At 44.0% G+C, this 16679-nt stretch overlaps 1 protein-coding gene across 3 annotated transcripts in view; it reads right to left on the bottom strand.

Annotated features, from left to right (window-relative positions):
* The window catches only part of LOC139381195 (bifunctional heparan sulfate N-deacetylase/N-sulfotransferase 2-like), a 200533-nt gene that overhangs the window by 66516 nt on the left and 117338 nt on the right, over nucleotides 1–16679 (bottom strand). For all 3 annotated transcript variants that reach the window (XM_071124623.1, XM_071124624.1, XM_071124625.1), the window contains one exon: nucleotides 3984–4061. The gene's annotated coding sequence lies outside the window, so the exon portion shown is untranslated. The remainder of the gene's footprint in view (nucleotides 1–3983; nucleotides 4062–16679) is intronic.

The following is a 16679-nucleotide window of genomic DNA, read 5'->3' as shown; positions in this document are numbered from 1 at the left end:
CTTACATCTGCAAGCAGTCTGAACATCAGACAAGACGGCATTGTCTCCCTCAATCCGTGCAAGGGCTACTGCTATAGGTTTCAGGAGTTTCAGGCTGCTTACCACTCTCTCCCAAAATACATCATCCTCTTGATGGGGCTGTCCATATAGACACACTGGCTTTGAGCATGTCATTGGTAAAGATTGAAAAATGTAAGGGGCTTAGACAGCTGCCCTGGAGAATTCCTGATGCCCTAGAGAGGCTTCCTTTAAAGAACACCCTTTGTGTTCTATTAGAAAGGTAGCTCTTTATCCACAATATAGCAGGGTGTGTGAAGCCATAGCACAGCAGACTATGGTCTAACAGCAGACTATGGTCGATAATGTCAAAAGCTGCACTGAAGTCCAAGAAAACAGCACACCCCGATCTTTTTATCATCAATTTATCTCAGCCAATCATCAGTCATTTGTGTAAGTGCTGTGCTTGTTGAATCTCCTTCAACACCGAAAGTCTGTTAATTTTTTTACTTTAAAATAGCATTGTATCTGGTCAAACAATTTTCCCCCAAAGTTTACTAAGGGTTGGTAACAGGCTGATTGGTCGCCTATTTGAGCCAGTAAAGGGGGCTTCACTATTCTAAGGTAGTGGAATTACTTTTGATTCCCTCCAGGCCTGAGGGAACACACTTTCTAGTAGGCTTAGATTGAAGATATGGCAAATAGGAGTGGCAATTTAGCAATCTAGCCAATGTGCTTCAAACACTGGTTTACACATCAAAATGACTTGAATCATGCAATCCTGCTTGACATGTTTGATGAATTTTTTTTTTCTGTAATCATACTATCTCCGAAGTCTATTTTTCTCAATAAAGCACTGTGAATTATTGTATAAGATGATAATTAATTTAATTGAATTAACTAATTTGTTCTATTGTGTGCCACCGCAACAACATTGTGGTGCGACCAAATCATAGGCTGGTGCAACCAATTGAAAAAGTTACTGGCACTAGTGCCACCAGGGGGAAAAGAAAACATTAGTCTAGAGACCCACCGACCTACAAATCGATACTTGGAGTCAAAATATCGATATAATGCCGTCCAAAATAATAGAGCAATATGTAACTGTAACGATTATTTCACCCATCACTATACATTTGTCATCATGTTTGTTCTTGCTGACAGAAGTGATGAGGTGATGCCATTGCTCACACAAGGGATTTTTATCACATACACGATTGAGAGCATTGAGACTGATGTACTTCACACAACCACCTCCAATACGGACGTTTATTTTAGTTGTATGGAAGGCCGACCCCACAGTTTTCTTTCTTTTAAAAACTGTATCAAGATACACATTTTTGAATCAAGAAAAATGTGCATCAATAAGGATAGAAGCATGCGGCTTCAGGAGACAACCCATTTTCAGAGACCCATTATACTGCTGAGGCAGACAACACAAGCCACTCACTCAAGCATCAAATCTCTTTGGGGGAGCTTGAGCAGAGGTGAGTATTCTTATGGACCTTACCCCTTTTCCACCAGACTGCAATTCACCAAGGTAAGCGCCGGAATTACATGATTATAGTCAATTGTCACTTAAGAGGGTGAAAATAGGAAATGTGAAGTATTTACTTTTAATGGCTGGTGAGAGCATTTCTAGGTCTACTTAGCCTAGGTCTATAGTTACAGACCCATGACGTATAGAGCCCACAACAACAAAACAACACAAACAAATAACAATTATATATCATCTTAAACTCTATATCTTCACCTAGATATAGTGGGTATTTTAGTCTCTCTTGGCTACAGACCCGGCAAGTCCAGGCAGGCAGAGGCAGTGTAATCAGATAGGGAGGGAATGGGGATTAATAAAGATAGATCCAGCCGTTGCGTGTTCTCTGGCTCTGGGTAGATAAAAGCAATTAGGGAGTCGGAGCACATCAAAGATGAAGGGACTGTTGTTTTTTATCATGACAGAGGGCTGTTTATCTTCCCCACAGTGGACAGCATGCTAATATCAGACTGCTGCCGACCTTGCTACAAAACGTCTGGACTCTCTGTCTCCCTCGGTCTCTCTCAAACACGCAGACGCGGGCACACACACACAAACACACACACAGGCACCCAGACCCCTTCCCGGCACAGCGGGAGACGGGAGAGAGAGGACAGTCAGTCAGTCATGATAAAGTAGAGAAAAAGCCATCAAATCAAATGAGTGGTACCTCTTTGAATGCTACAACTGAGCATCTCCATAATTCTATAAGCCCTTAATGTATTTTCCCTCGCAACAGCAGGGCACTTTGACATCCAAATCACTTCTAAAATTACCTAGAAAAAAAGCATAGGGAAAGAGACTCAACAAACTTAGTTGAACTGCACTTGTGCATATTCCATTCTATTCATCCTTGGGTGCAGAGGGCACTCTATTGTGTATCTGCTATGCCGTGAAACACAAGCCTTGACACAGAGAAAAACACTACAAATAGATTTACCAGAACATTAATAGTACAAACAGTACACTGTGCAGATTAAAGGCACATTAATTAGGACCATTACATTTAATGTTTCCCATCAATGAGTACTAACATTTTATTAAAGGCTAATTCAACAATAATAGGCTTATGCAGGGTGTTTGTTGTTAAATGGTGTATGGGTCAAGGAAGCTAACGACTATACTAAATCCATGAATACTAATAGCTAGCTTTAGTACAAATTAGCTGTGTAATAAAATAACACCTTACGGAACATTGACCCCCTTCATAGACTTTGTGAAAACAGATTAAAAGACTAAAAAGTATTTTAAACGGGGACGCACACACACAGCTTAACTTTTTCCACTAGTGCCACTACTACCACCAACTCTTTAAGTTCATGGCACCAGCACGATTTGGTCGCACACATTTTTCACAATAATGTCTTGACCTGTGTCCTTTATTAATGTACATTCATTCCATACAGAACCAGGCTAATAATGACCATCTTTTAAATTTGCCTGGCAAGGGCATGAGAATTTAAAAGACGGTCATTATTAGCCAACTAAAAGCTACCAGTGCCAACTAAAAGCTACCAGTGCCAACTAAAAGCTACCAGTGCCAACTAAAAGCTACCAGTGCCAACTAAAAGCTACTGGCCTGAATGAAAAGAATACTGATGATGCGCGTATCATTTAAATGTTTTCTTTCATTTGTGGGCCGAGCAAGTAGCCAAAATGACCTACCCTCCATTACATTTTACCTTGACAATATCATATTTACATTGATTGTTTGGATAAATAAAACCTTTGCGCAATCTCAAAAGAGAAGATTAAGGTTAAGATTTTTGAACGGTCACTCTGCAGTTTGTAGGGCCCTATAAAATCAGTTTTATCTTTTCATTAATTCTGCTTTCATTGTAAAAAAATATCCTTGATTCTTGTTTTTTCAGGTTTTCACTCAAAATCATACTGCTATAGAAAAAAAATCCACAACAACAAAAATTAACAACAGTCCACAACAATGCTTAAACCACATCAGGAGACCACTTTTGAAATCTGGGAAAAATGAAAACATTTTTTGGAGGAGGGTGTAGTTGCCCTTTAATTCAAAAGCACACCTAGCAAGATACCTTTGTTTGGCTAGCGATTGATAGAGATCATCATGATATTCTGCAGGTAGGCCTACTTTGCAGTCAACATTGAATTGGGATGTTTTTGGGCGGAAAGCCTTAAGAAATGTTCATTCAAACAGCACATGATAACTGAATTGCACATCGTAAAGATTCAACCAAAACGTTTTGAATAGCTGGTTTGCATAGACATTGCTGTTATGAATACATCTTGATTATAAAAAAAAGTTACTTGTTAACCAAAAACTAAACTGACCAGCTACCTTTATTTCACTGGCACCCTAGCGACCAACTAAAAATTGGTGTCGCACCGTCAAGTTAAAGGGTCGCAAATGCGAGTGTTTTGGTTGCAGTTTTCAGCCCTGCACACCAACACACACACAGAAAACACAGTCTCTGACCTCTTCTTGCCGTGGAGACGTCCTCGTGTGCTGTCCGTGTGTCTGTCCCTCCTGTTGGATGTGTCGGTTTCAGAAAGCCTTCAGAAAGGACAAAGAGAGGGAAACAGTTCAAGGCCAGGGAGATGACAGTTCTTCTAGGTAAGGAGAAACCACCATGGTAAATATTGGCTTTAGCCAGGCATGTATCTGGGCCATGGAGGGCTGCCTCTTAACAGAACTGGCATTCAATGCAAACAAACACACAAAAACACCCACATGGAAGTTTATGAAAGAGAGAGTCAGGGAGAGAGGGAGAGAGGAAGAGCATTGGGTTAGCATTTGTTTACCTCTAGCCCACCAGGAAGCCAGGAATATCATGACTGACTTGATCAAAGTACTGTGTACTAGGAATGTGTTTTCTCAGTCTTCTCCTTTATCTAGCACTGCACTTACACAACTGATTCAACTAATCGCCAAGGTCTAGAAACCAAATACTGTCTACTGTCTGGTAGTCCTCAAGAATGGAGGCTGCTATACTGCGTGCAGACACAAGGCGCACACACACAAACAGATCAGGTAAGTTAGGGGAATGAGTGGATCTCCGAAAAAGACCGACAAAGGGAAAGATGGTGAAGGGCTGAAGACTTTTGTTAAGCTACAGGAGGGGAGAGAGTGGTGCGTGTGAGTGTGTGTGCAAACTGGTTTGAGTTGCTTCAGCCTGAATATTTCCCGGGTGATCATGTGAAACGTGCATTCTGTCTAGGGGTTTCATCAGTGCTCTACCATGCGACTCCTCCCTTTTGTGTGTGTGTGTGTGTGTGTGTGTGTGTGTGTGTGTGTGTGTGTGTGTGTGTGTGTGTGTGTGTGTGTGTGTGTGTGTGTGTGTGAGAGAGAGATGGGGGAGAAAGAAAAATAAAAAAGGGAGAGGGAGATGGAGAGAGAGAGAAAACAACAGTAAGGTAGAGTGACAGTACAGAGGGTGGCTCCTTTGTTCTCCACCACCCAGAATCTCCTTTTAATGTTTCATGGAGCTCAGAGAGACAGCAGCCATCTCCTCTGTGGAGGGGAAAACAGAGCAAAAGGACTGACATACACACTTGTTCATCTAAAACCACACAAACAAATCTTACACAAGACCTTAGTTAACAGGAATTCAGACAAACACACATGGTCACATGCTGAGTATGTGCGGTATGTCAGAGTCCCCCAGTAGAAGCTGTGCTCCTGCCTCCAGTGGCTATCCTACTATTGATAGTGCAGCTCAAACAAACCCTGGCTATCAGAGCTGGCTGCTCACCAGGATGAACACAGAGGACTGTGGCTATGGCCAATTCTAACTCATTCTAACTCACAGCCTCCAACTACCACTTAGAAGAAGAAAGAACAACCTCACTGGTTTCAGAGTCTGACCCTCCTCTTCCTACCTCTTTCTTCCTCATGATGAGGCCCATTCTTCTTCCCTCCCCATCACTCAATACTCCCTCCCATTTTGCTTCCCTCAACCCATCTCACAACCCCCCTCTCCTCCATGCCCCAGAAATGATGCGAAGGAGTCTATTATCTATTCAGCCATAAGCCCAATAATTGATTGGCTAACGGGAGTTCCCTCTTCCTCTATCAGTGTGCTACAGTGTACACTGTCAGCAGCCTTTAGAGAAGCAGGCCAACTGGCTGGAAATCACATTCTGGACCCTTAGCTGGATCAATCGCCCGACATCGCTAGTAACGCACAACTTCAGTATGCTCCGTCACACACACACACACAAAGACCTACACAAACTCAGAAACTCTCTCTCACACACACAGACACACAAAGAGCACATCCCTGCAGACAAACAGCAGGGTGCCTCACAAAGCCAAGACTCAAAGAGCATGGGAAGAGTGTTTTCATCGACTTGCCAGGATCGCACCCACCCACCCGCGCACAACCAGTGGCCTTTCCGAGGGGGAATGGGAGTTGGCTGTATATCGATGGGGCCGCCTGCTTAGCGCAGCAGGAAGGCATGGAGGGACCACAGGATGCTGCCAGAGCTCATTGCAAAGCAGCAGCGGCAGAGATTAGAAAATTATAATATTTATTGGGCCTTGTTCAGAGAAAGAGCAATGGCAGAAATGTCCTTTAAAGCTGAAATAAGTCATTTTTGGGGTGACCCTACCGTATTCAAATAGAAATGGTTGTCTAAGAAGTGGTGGATCTGTTCTAGGCGCGCTATTTCTATGGTTTACATTCTTAAGTTTTGTTTTTCCGTCTTTTACTTTCAGTTTTGTACACAAGCTTCATATTGCTGAAAATATAATATTTTGGGTTATTGAAAATATATTTTAGCGGTTTAGTACAATTACTCTCTACACTTGCTTGTTTTGTCCCAAACTGAATTTAGGCAAACTATTAGAATTTTAGCAACCAGGAAATGGCAGAACGATTTCTACGTATTGTACCTTTAAAGATGTCTCTTTGACATTTCATTAGCCCGAGCGCTGTTTCCAACTTAGTACATGGGCCTGTTGGTGCTGGCTCATAGGAGAGCAGGGTAGTCAACAGAACAGAGATGCCAATCAAACCTTGGTGCAGAGAGAGGGAGGGAGAGCGAGCGTGACACACACACACAAAGACGTCTTAATTACCCTCTACATGCACACACACACCATCACACAGTAGGAGTATGACAGACAGGGAGAGAAGAGAGGAGACGGGGAGGGTGTGAGCAAAAGAGTAAGGAGGGGAAGGGGGTGCGCAAGAGAGAGGGGAGATCACTGCAAGATGGCGCCGACAGAGATAGTTTCCTAAGGACTAAAAGCGAGGGGACTATGCAGTATTTTGTTTTTTTTATGTATTATTTCTTACATACTACCCCAGGAAATCTTAAGTTTTATTACATACAGCTGGGACGAACTATTGGATATAAGAGCGACGTCAACTTCCCAACATTACGACCAGGAATACGACTTTCCCGAAGTGGATCCTGTATCTGGACCACCACCCAGGACAATGGATCAAATCCCAGAAGCTGGCTCTATCGGGATATATATTTTTTACCTTAATTTAACTAGGCAAGTCAGTTAAGAACCAATTCTTATTTTCAATGACGGCCTAGGAACAGTGGTGTAATCAAGCCGAAAGAGATGAACACCTCTGGGAAGAGGAAGGGCTGGAAAGTGTGCTTCAAGATTAAGGACTCATGGTGTAATCATATCAACATACAGGAACTCAACTCCTTCTGCTCACCCGACCTAGAATTCCTTACAATCAAACCTCCCAAGAGAATTATCGTCAGTTATCGTCACAGCTATGTACATTCCCCCTCAAGCAGACACCAAGACGGCCCTCAAGGAACTTTACTTGCCTCTATGTAAACTGGAAATCATATATCCTGAGGCTGCATTTATTGTAGCTGGGGATTTTAACGATGCAAATGTGAGAACAAGTTCTATCAGCATATGGATTGCACTACGCGCGGGGGGTAATACACCTGATCACTGCTACTCTAACTTCCGTGATGCATACAAAGACCTCCCCCGTCCTCCCTTCGGCAAATCCAACCATGACGCCATCTTTCTCCTACCGTCTTATAGGCAGAAACTCAAACAGGATCTACCAGTGAATAGAACCATTCAACGCTGGTCTGACCAATCAGAACCCACGCTTCAAGATATGGGATATGTTCCCATCAGCCTCAGAGAACAACATTGATCTATACGATGACTCTGTGTAAGTTTATAAGGAAGTGCACTAGAGAAGTTGTACCCACTGTGCCTATTAAAACCTAGCCTAATCAGAAACTGTGGATGGATGAAGGCATTCACGCAAAACTGAAAGCGTGAACCACCGCATTAAACCATGGAAAGAGGTCTGGGAATATGGACGAATATAAACAGTATAGTTATTCCCTCCGCAAGGCAATCAAACAAGCAAAATGCTGGTACAGGGACAAGGTGGAGTTGCAATTCAATTGCTCAGACACGAGACTTACAGTGCCTTGCGAAAGTATTCGGCCCCCTTGAACTTTGCGACCTTTTGCCACATTTCAGGCTTCAAACATAAAGATATAAAACTGTATTTTTTTGTGAAGAATCAACAACAAGTGGGACACAATCATGAAGTGGAACGACATTTATTGGATATTTCAAACTTTTTTAACAAATCAAAAACTGAAAAATTGGGCGTGCAAAATTATTCAGCCCCCTTAAGTTAATACTTTGTAGCGCCACCTTTTGCTGCGATTACAGCTGTAAGTCGCTTGGGGTATGTCTCTATCAGTTTTGCACATCGAGAGACTGAAATTTTTTCCCATTCCTCCTTGCAAAACAGCTCGAGCTCAGTGAGGTTGGATGGAGAGCATTTGTGAACAGCAGTTTTCAGTTCTTTCCACAGATTCTCGATTGGATTCAGGTCTGGACTTTGACTTGGCCATTCTAACACCTGGATATGTATATTTTTGAACCATTCCATTGTAGATTTTGCTTTATGTTTTGGATCATTGTCTTGTTGGAAGACAAATCTCCGTCCCAGTCTCAGGTCTTTTGCAGACTCCATCAGGTTTTCTTCCAGAATGGTCCTGTATTTGGCTCCATCCATCTTCCCATCAATTTTAACCATCTTCCCTGTCCCTGCTGAAGAAAAGCAGGCCCAAACCATGATGCTGCTACCACCATGTTTGACAGTGGGGATGGTGTGTTCAGCTGTGTTGCTTTTACGCCAAACATAACGTTTTGCATTGTTGCCAAAAAGTTCAGTTTTGGTTTCATCTGACCAGAGCACCTTCTTCCACATGTTTGGTGTGTCTCCCAGGTGGCTTGTGGCAAACTTTAAACGACACTTTTTATGGATATCTTTAAGAAATGGCTTTCTTCTTGCCACTCTTCCATAAAGGCCAGATTTGTGCAATATACGACTGATTGTTGTCCTATGGACAGAGTCTCCCACCTCAGCTGTAGATCTCTGCAGTTCATCTAGAGTGATCATGGGCCTCTTGGCTGCATCTCTGATCAGTCTTCTCCTTGTATGAGCTGAAAGTTTAGAGGGACGGCCAGGTCTTGGTAGATTTGCAGTGGTCTGATACTCTTTTCATTTCAATATTATCGCTTGCACAGTGCTCCTTGGGATGTTTAAAGTTTGGGAAATCTTTTTGTATCCAAATCCAGCTTTAAACTTCTTCACAACAGTATCTCGGACCTGCCTGGTGTGTTCCTTGTTCTTCATGATGCTCTCTGCGCATTTAACGGACCTCTGAGACTATCACAGTGCAGGTGCATTTATACGGAGACTTGATTACACACAGGTGGATTGTATTTATCATCATTAGTCATTTAGGTCAACATTGGATCATTCAGAGATCCTCACTGAACTTCTGGAGAGAGTTTGCTGCACTGAAAGTAAAGGGGCTGAATAATTTTGCACGCCCAATTTTTCAGTTTTTGATTTGTTAAAAAAGTTTGAAATATCCAATAAATGTTGTTCCACTTCATGATTGTGTCCCACTTGTTGTTGATTCTTGACAAAAAAATACAGTTTTATATCTTTATGTTTGAAGCCTGAAATGTGGCAAAAGGTCGCAAAGTTCAAGGGGGCCGAATACTTTCGCAAGGCACTGTATGTGGCAGGGTCTTCAGGAAATCACGGACTACAAAAAGAAAACCAGCCAAGTCACCGATGTCACACTCATACAGTGCCACCCACACGGCCCACGAACTAGGACTGTGCCCCCCCCCACCCCCTCTTCATGGCCGACGTGATAAAACATTTAAACATGTTAACCCTCGCAAGGCTGCTGGCCCAGATGGCATCCCTAGCCGCATCCTCAGAGCACGCGTAGGCCAGCTGGCTGGTGTGTTTACGGACATACTCAACCGCTCTTTATCCCAGTCTGCTGTCCCCACATGCTTCAAGATGGCCACCATTGTTCCTGTATCCAAGAAAGCGAAGATAACTGAACTAAATGACTACTACCCTGTAGCACTCACTTCTGTCATCATGAAGTGCTTTGAAAGACTAGTCAAGGATCATATCACCTACACCTTACCGACCACCCTAGACGCACTTCAGTTTGCATACCGCCCCAACAGGTCCACAGACGATGCAATCACCATCACACTGCACACTGCCCTATCCCATCTGGACAAGAGAAATACCTATGTAAGAATGCTGTTCATTGACTACAGCTCAGCTTCAACACCGTAGTACCCTACAAGCTCATCATCAAGCTGGAGGCCCGGAGTCTCAACCCCGCACTGTGCAATTGGGTCCTGGCCGCCCCCCCCCCCCAGGTGGTGAAGGTAGGAAACATCTTCACATCGCTGACCCTCAACACTGGGGCCCCACAAGGGTGCGTGCTCAGCCCCTTCCTGTACTCCCAGCACTCGGAGTGGGGTGTCAGGAAAACTCTCTCTCACTCAATGTCAACAAAAACAAAGGAGATGATCGTGGACTTCAGGAAACAGCAGAGGGGACATCACAGCCTGGCACGGCAACTGCCCCTCCCTCAACTGCAAGGCTCTCGAGAGGGTTGTGCGGTCTGCACAACGCATCACCGGGGCAAACTACCTGCCTTCCATGACACCTACAGCACACAATGTCACAGGAAGGCCAAAAAGATAATCAAGGACAACAACCACCTGAGCCTCTGCCTGTTCACACCGCTACTATCCAGAAGGCGAGGTCAGTACAGGTGCATCAAAGTTGGGACCGAGAAATTGAAAAACAGCTTCTATCTCAAGTACATCAGACTGCTAAACAGCAATCACTAACTCAGAGAGGCTGCTGCCTACATTGAGACCCAATCACTAGCCACTTTATTAAATGGATCACAAGTCACTTTAAACAATGCCACTTTAATAATGTTTACATATCTTACATTACTCATATGTATATACTGTATTTTATACCATCTATTGCACCTTGCCTATGCCGCTCATCCATATATTTATATGTACATATTCTCATTCACCCCTTTAAATTTGTGTGTATTTGGTAGTAGCTGGGGAATTGCAAGATTACTTGTTAGATATTACTGCACTGTCGGAACTAGAAACTAGAAGCACAAGCATTTCGCTACACTCGCATTAACATCTGCTAACCATGAGTATGTGACCAATATAATGTGATTTGACAGCTAGAGATGAGGAAAGAAAAGAGGGAGAAAGCTATAGTAGGGGGAAGGAGTGAGAAAGAGATGCGAGACAGGAACAGCGGGAGAGAAGGAGGGGGCGAGAGAGAGAGTTCAATTCTATCCATTTTCTAAAGACTATGGGCCGACATGTCTACAGTCTGGTGTTGTTGGCTAAAAGCCCTGCATTAGTAGCCTGGTCTGGGAGGGAATAGGAGTAAAACATGTAGCACCAGTCCACAGCGCTGCCCTCTGATAGGAATCATCAGGGGGAGATGACATGTGAGAAATCTGCTCAGACCCCTTGAGGTTGGAATGAATCAGCCTTTCAGAGGCACTTTATCACACACTACTATATAGAGGGGACTGGGAGGAGGAGATGAGAGAGGGAGAGCTAGAACACGGACTCTTTTAAAGAGAAACCATGTTCTGATCTTAGGTCTGCATCTGTAGCCACTAAGAAACCATTCAGTCAGTTCACAATGTACAGTAGATGTATAGAGCTAAAGGTGGAATAATTATCTGCAACTTCGACCAATACAAGAGTCAAAAGTCCATTTGAAAAATGTTTATAATCGCTTCAGTAAAATATAGGAGTTTTGTATTTGTGTATCCATTCTATCAAATAGACGAGTTCCCCCTAAAGACCGTGCCGCTAGTCCAGCTGCACTACAAATCTTCTGAGGGAGCGCTAAACCACACATCCCTGAGTAAGCACTCTACAGAAATAGCCTCACTGTTACAAAACATCCTGTTCTACTAGCCAAGTACAATAAGAAAATGGGTAATTTATGAAGGCTGGCAAACATGCTCTAACTACTAACTAGTACCTACTGTACAATATCAACCCTCTGCCTTCCCCGAATTCAGACTGATGAAATGATGAGGAACATCGGAGAATTTAGGCCGACTAAATCCACATTTCAAAATGGGGAATTAGGCAAAGGTGAAATACTGGATGGCTGGAGCTGAATACGTGGAATGGTATCAAACCATGTGTTTGATGCCGTTCCAGCCGTTAATTTGAGCCGTCCTCCCGTCAGCAGCCTCAACTGGTCAAATTTGTTATTTATTGAGGGTAGTTGTAAATAGAGCATCATAGGCTAGATGGAAAAAGAGGGGGGGGGCTCATTCAACTGTGGTGCAGCCTGTTTTGTTCAGATGTTATACCTTCGCTGAGACTTTTACATTTGTTGAGCCTTTGACTCAAGACAGAATAGAAAGGAGGGCAGAGGGTACAATGAGGGAGGTAGGCAATGATGACAAAAAGGGAGCATTACAAGAACAGAGCAGAAGAGAGAGAAACCCATCAGTCAAAAATGAGGAACAGGAAAAGAGGATGTGTGCTTGCTGAATTTAAGCAAAAAGACAGATGTTGAAAAAAGAAACTACATGAGTCACTTTCTTGCTAGGCTGCTCTGGAAGTGCCTCAGAGCGGTACATTTACACATTACGCATAGCCACTTAAAACAGCTGGACACCAATTGAGGCAATCCTGGTTTAAATGGCTCGGCTCTGGGGGGCGAAACAACTATATTCTCCCTTAACCTCCTACCTCCAGGTCACATAGGTCATTTAAAAAAACGTATGTGGTGTATCTGTATCAGATGTGCCGGAGGATAGAGTAGGATTGGTTTAAATGCCGTTTTAGCTTCAGAGAGGATAGCTGCCGTTTTAGCTTCAGAGAGGATAGCTGCCGTTTTAGCTTCAGAGAGGATAGATGCCGATTTAGCTTCAGAGAGAATAGCTTGTGCTGCTGTACTGCCCCTGTGAGTGACTGAACTGTCTATAGCAGAGAGGCAGTATGATGAAGAAGGGAGCTCAGGGCTTTAATGGCAGCCCCATGGAAGGAGCTGCTATGGAAGGAGCTGCCAGCCTTCACTATGTCTATTCAATTATAGAGGAGAGAGAACAAAGGAGGGAGAGAGAGAGACGACACAAAGGAGAGACCCAGAGCTATATGTTCTGGCAGGCATCTGTAACCTCACTCGCCACAAGGATACAGAAACCCACTACGACAGAGGCACAGACAAATACCCACAACTTACTGTATGCAGCAGATACACACACACACACTTATCCACTCGGTTGTCTTAATATGCTCTCATCACTACACCGTCACCAGACACCATCAAGCAGTCCTCTCAACAATAGGTGACCTCTGAACTCCTGACCCCAGGGTCATCCTTTATTGACTGTCGTCAGTCCATCCCCTCCCCCATACAGCCCCAATGCTCCATTATCTCATGATCCCCACCCCTTCTATACAGCCCCCATGGTCCCTCTTCTTAAAGGCCAAACCGGACACCCATACAACATCCCCAATTACGTCCCGTTCTCCCTCACACACCACTCTAGCACTGGCACAAACACTAGCACACACACACACACACGTACAGACAGAGACCGACACCTCGTCAAGGCATTTATCGAAATTTCAAAGAAAATGTACTCCCATCCTCCTCGTAAGTATTTATAGCCACATGTGTGCACATTCAATTAGGCCCAGCATCTGTGATTCCGAGAACACTTACTGAGAAAAAGATGAGCAAACCTGTGAGTCTCCTCATATAGAGGACGTGAGAGAGGAAAGGCCATGATAGCAGTAGTGGACCATGAGGTAGGGGGGGAGGGGGGGGACAAGAGTGCGAGAAAAGATAGAGACCACAAATGGCAGCCCCCCCCCGGAGAACGCACCTCATCGATCCACAGGAAAGTTAACTTCTCCTCTCTCATGGCTACGTGCCATTAAACCACATGGACTACTGGCTCCTACAGCTGAAGAAGCCCTTCAACGCACGAACAGAGTCTGTTTAAGAGCATTCATAAGTGCCATTTTAAATGCTCTTCAGTTGCTACCGACGAGGGATATCTTCATGCTCTTCTGTTTTGGTGCACTCATCCACAGAGGTCCCAAGGCATTGACTGAAATCCCTTAAGAAGCAGCACTACTAATCAATGGAGTAGTGCTGAGGGGCAGGGTGCGTCTGTGGTATTTAGTGACTACAGAGGAAGGGCCGGTGTCCAGAGGAAGGTACCCTCGGGAGGCTTCCTGTGTCAACACTGAGGGGTCAGAGGGCACAGCCCTGGCCGAGAGCAAGAGTGCACATCAAAGACAGGGATAACAACCGCCCACACACAACTCACTTAGAACACGGTCAACACATTCAGGCCTAGTGTTATTTCCACCGTTCACTAAATTAAACCCTTTTGCTGATATTAGGGGGGGAAACAAGTCAATTCAATCAATCAATCAATGATTAAAACAAGAACCCTTATTTCCTCAAGCATGTAGTAGCAGCAATAATTCTCAATGGTAAAGCAGAAGACACTAACAGTTCAGTCAAATCCTAACAAGCATCCTGGAGTGCTCTCCAAATGAACACTAATCCCAAAACCCCTTGAAACAACATGAGATTAAAAAAAAACATTTAAAAATCCAAAACCACAGGGCATGACAGTCTCATTTTCCCCTCTCACTCGGAGACAAAGGTACTCTTGAAGCAATTCTAAAAACGAGGGCATCACTATTGTGGCGTGTGTGTAGCTGAATGACAATGACAACGCTGGAGGATAGAGTCGGTGAGGGGTGGAATGTCACCCCCCCCCCTTTTGGAAACAGCGGAATGTCTGAGGACCTGAGTATAGCTGTAGCAGAGAGACTAGTGATCTGATGAACGCAGCTATGACAGTCAGCCGCACACATCGCATGTGATAAAAGCACATCCGGTATCATTCAGACAAGTTACTTGCAGCACACGCAGCAAATGAGTACCGCGCAGGCCTATATCCAGCTTGTTATAGCATGAGCACGCACACATGGTTCATACATGCAATGATAACATGAGCTCGCAACTCACAAGTCCTCGGTTTTTCCTATCTCCCGGCAGAGGCTCAAGCACACACATGCACAGCACACACTAAGCACACGCACAGGGCACAGTAAGTTAGCGGCTAGAGCCAGGTCCTCTGGCAGCAGAGGTCATTTAGAGGAAAGATGAGACAGGGATCAGAGAGAGGGAGGGAGGGAGAGAGGGAAGGAGGGATAAATAATGATGGAAGGCACATCTGTTTGGCGACAGCGACATGGCCACTCAGGTGGAGCATCCAGCAGCTCTTGAGAAACCTGCCACTTCACACAGCCTCTGGCCCAACACACAGTCACACACGGCTATAAATCTTTGATGAATGATCACACATACACACACACCTCTAGATCCCAGAATAGATGCAGGCAAACTTCACCTACCATAAACAGAGATGGGTGTGACAAAAACAACTAATTTGGAGGTTTTGATCATTAAAAGATGACTTAGTCAAAACAAAAACAGAAGCCCTCTGAGGAAAATATGTTCTGTTGTTGTATTATGGCGGTTTCTATTCCACATGCAATACTGTGCAAATGTCCTACATACAACTCAATGAGACAAGGGCTGCTTTTATTTCACCTATATTTAACTAGGCAAGTCAGTTAAGAACAAAATTGGGCCAACTGAGCGCCGCACTATTGGACTCTCAATCACACCCGGTTGTGAAACAGCCTGGAATCGAACCAGGGTCTGTAGTGACGCGTCTAGCACAGAGATGCAGTGCCTTAGACCGCTGCGCCACTCAGGAGCCCAAACCAATCGCACGTCTCTGCTGTGCTGACCTCAACTGGTCAACATTCCAATGGGAGGAAAAGACCGATAATGCTGACTGACGGCTTTTTACTATAAATTGAGTATTGTTTGAGCCCTCACAGGGATGCTAGTCCCTTTGCAATTACCTTGACCTATTGAAAGTCTTACCCCCTCCTGCACAGTGTGGTTAATCTGAGTTTACCTCTCTGGGATAATCTGTCCTTATATGCACCGCCCCTAGGTCAGCCCAAGGACACCAGCTCACTGGCTTAACACACATCAGAGAGGGGAAAGTGGCTATTCTGGCTACCATCAGACAGGCTGGAAGGACCATATGCTGATATCTAAAGCACTGGAATTATCAGTGATCGACCCTGTGGAGAGATCCGGAAATCACCTTTATTCTTATGTTTTTTTTTACCTGGTTAGTCTTACTGAGAATAAAAGTCAATTTTGCAAGCGAGACCTGGCCAATAAAGGAACACACAAAGTTTTAAAAAAGGCTGTGACAGGTCCTGGAATTTTTTATGACTGTTATCAGTCGGACAAATGGCCGCGGTCACCGTTCGTTTGAATAGCAAAAAATATATAAACTCCTCTGCTACTGACTGCATGGAGGAGGGTGTTGCCTAGGACTTGTTTGCAACAATACTTTGTTTGTCTCAGCAAGGAGAAACAAAGTTTCATCAGTCAGCTGTCTGTACACCCCCCCAAACAGTTATGACAGTTTATTATTTTCTTCATTCATAAATGTCAGTTACATGAGTATACAGCCCTAGTTTCAAACCTGTACAACATGAGACAAAACGCACTGCAGTAGATTTTTTTTTACAAAAAAAAATTGAACAGGCAATTTTCCATCATAGATTTTACCCTAGTTTTAAAATAATTTAAGGAGACCTCTTGATTTTCTTGGTTTTTGTGTTTTGGATTATTATTGTGTACTTGTTTGAAATGTTTACTGCATTGTCAGTAGCTAGTAACGTAAAGCA

The sequence above is a fragment of the Oncorhynchus clarkii genome, chromosome 23 (genome assembly GCF_045791955.1).
Source record: "Oncorhynchus clarkii lewisi isolate Uvic-CL-2024 chromosome 23, UVic_Ocla_1.0, whole genome shotgun sequence".
In the NCBI taxonomy this organism is placed as follows: domain Eukaryota; kingdom Metazoa; phylum Chordata; class Actinopteri; order Salmoniformes; family Salmonidae; genus Oncorhynchus; species Oncorhynchus clarkii.
The sequence above is the reverse complement of the archived record's forward strand: the minus strand, read 5'-3'. Positions and strand labels throughout refer to the sequence as shown.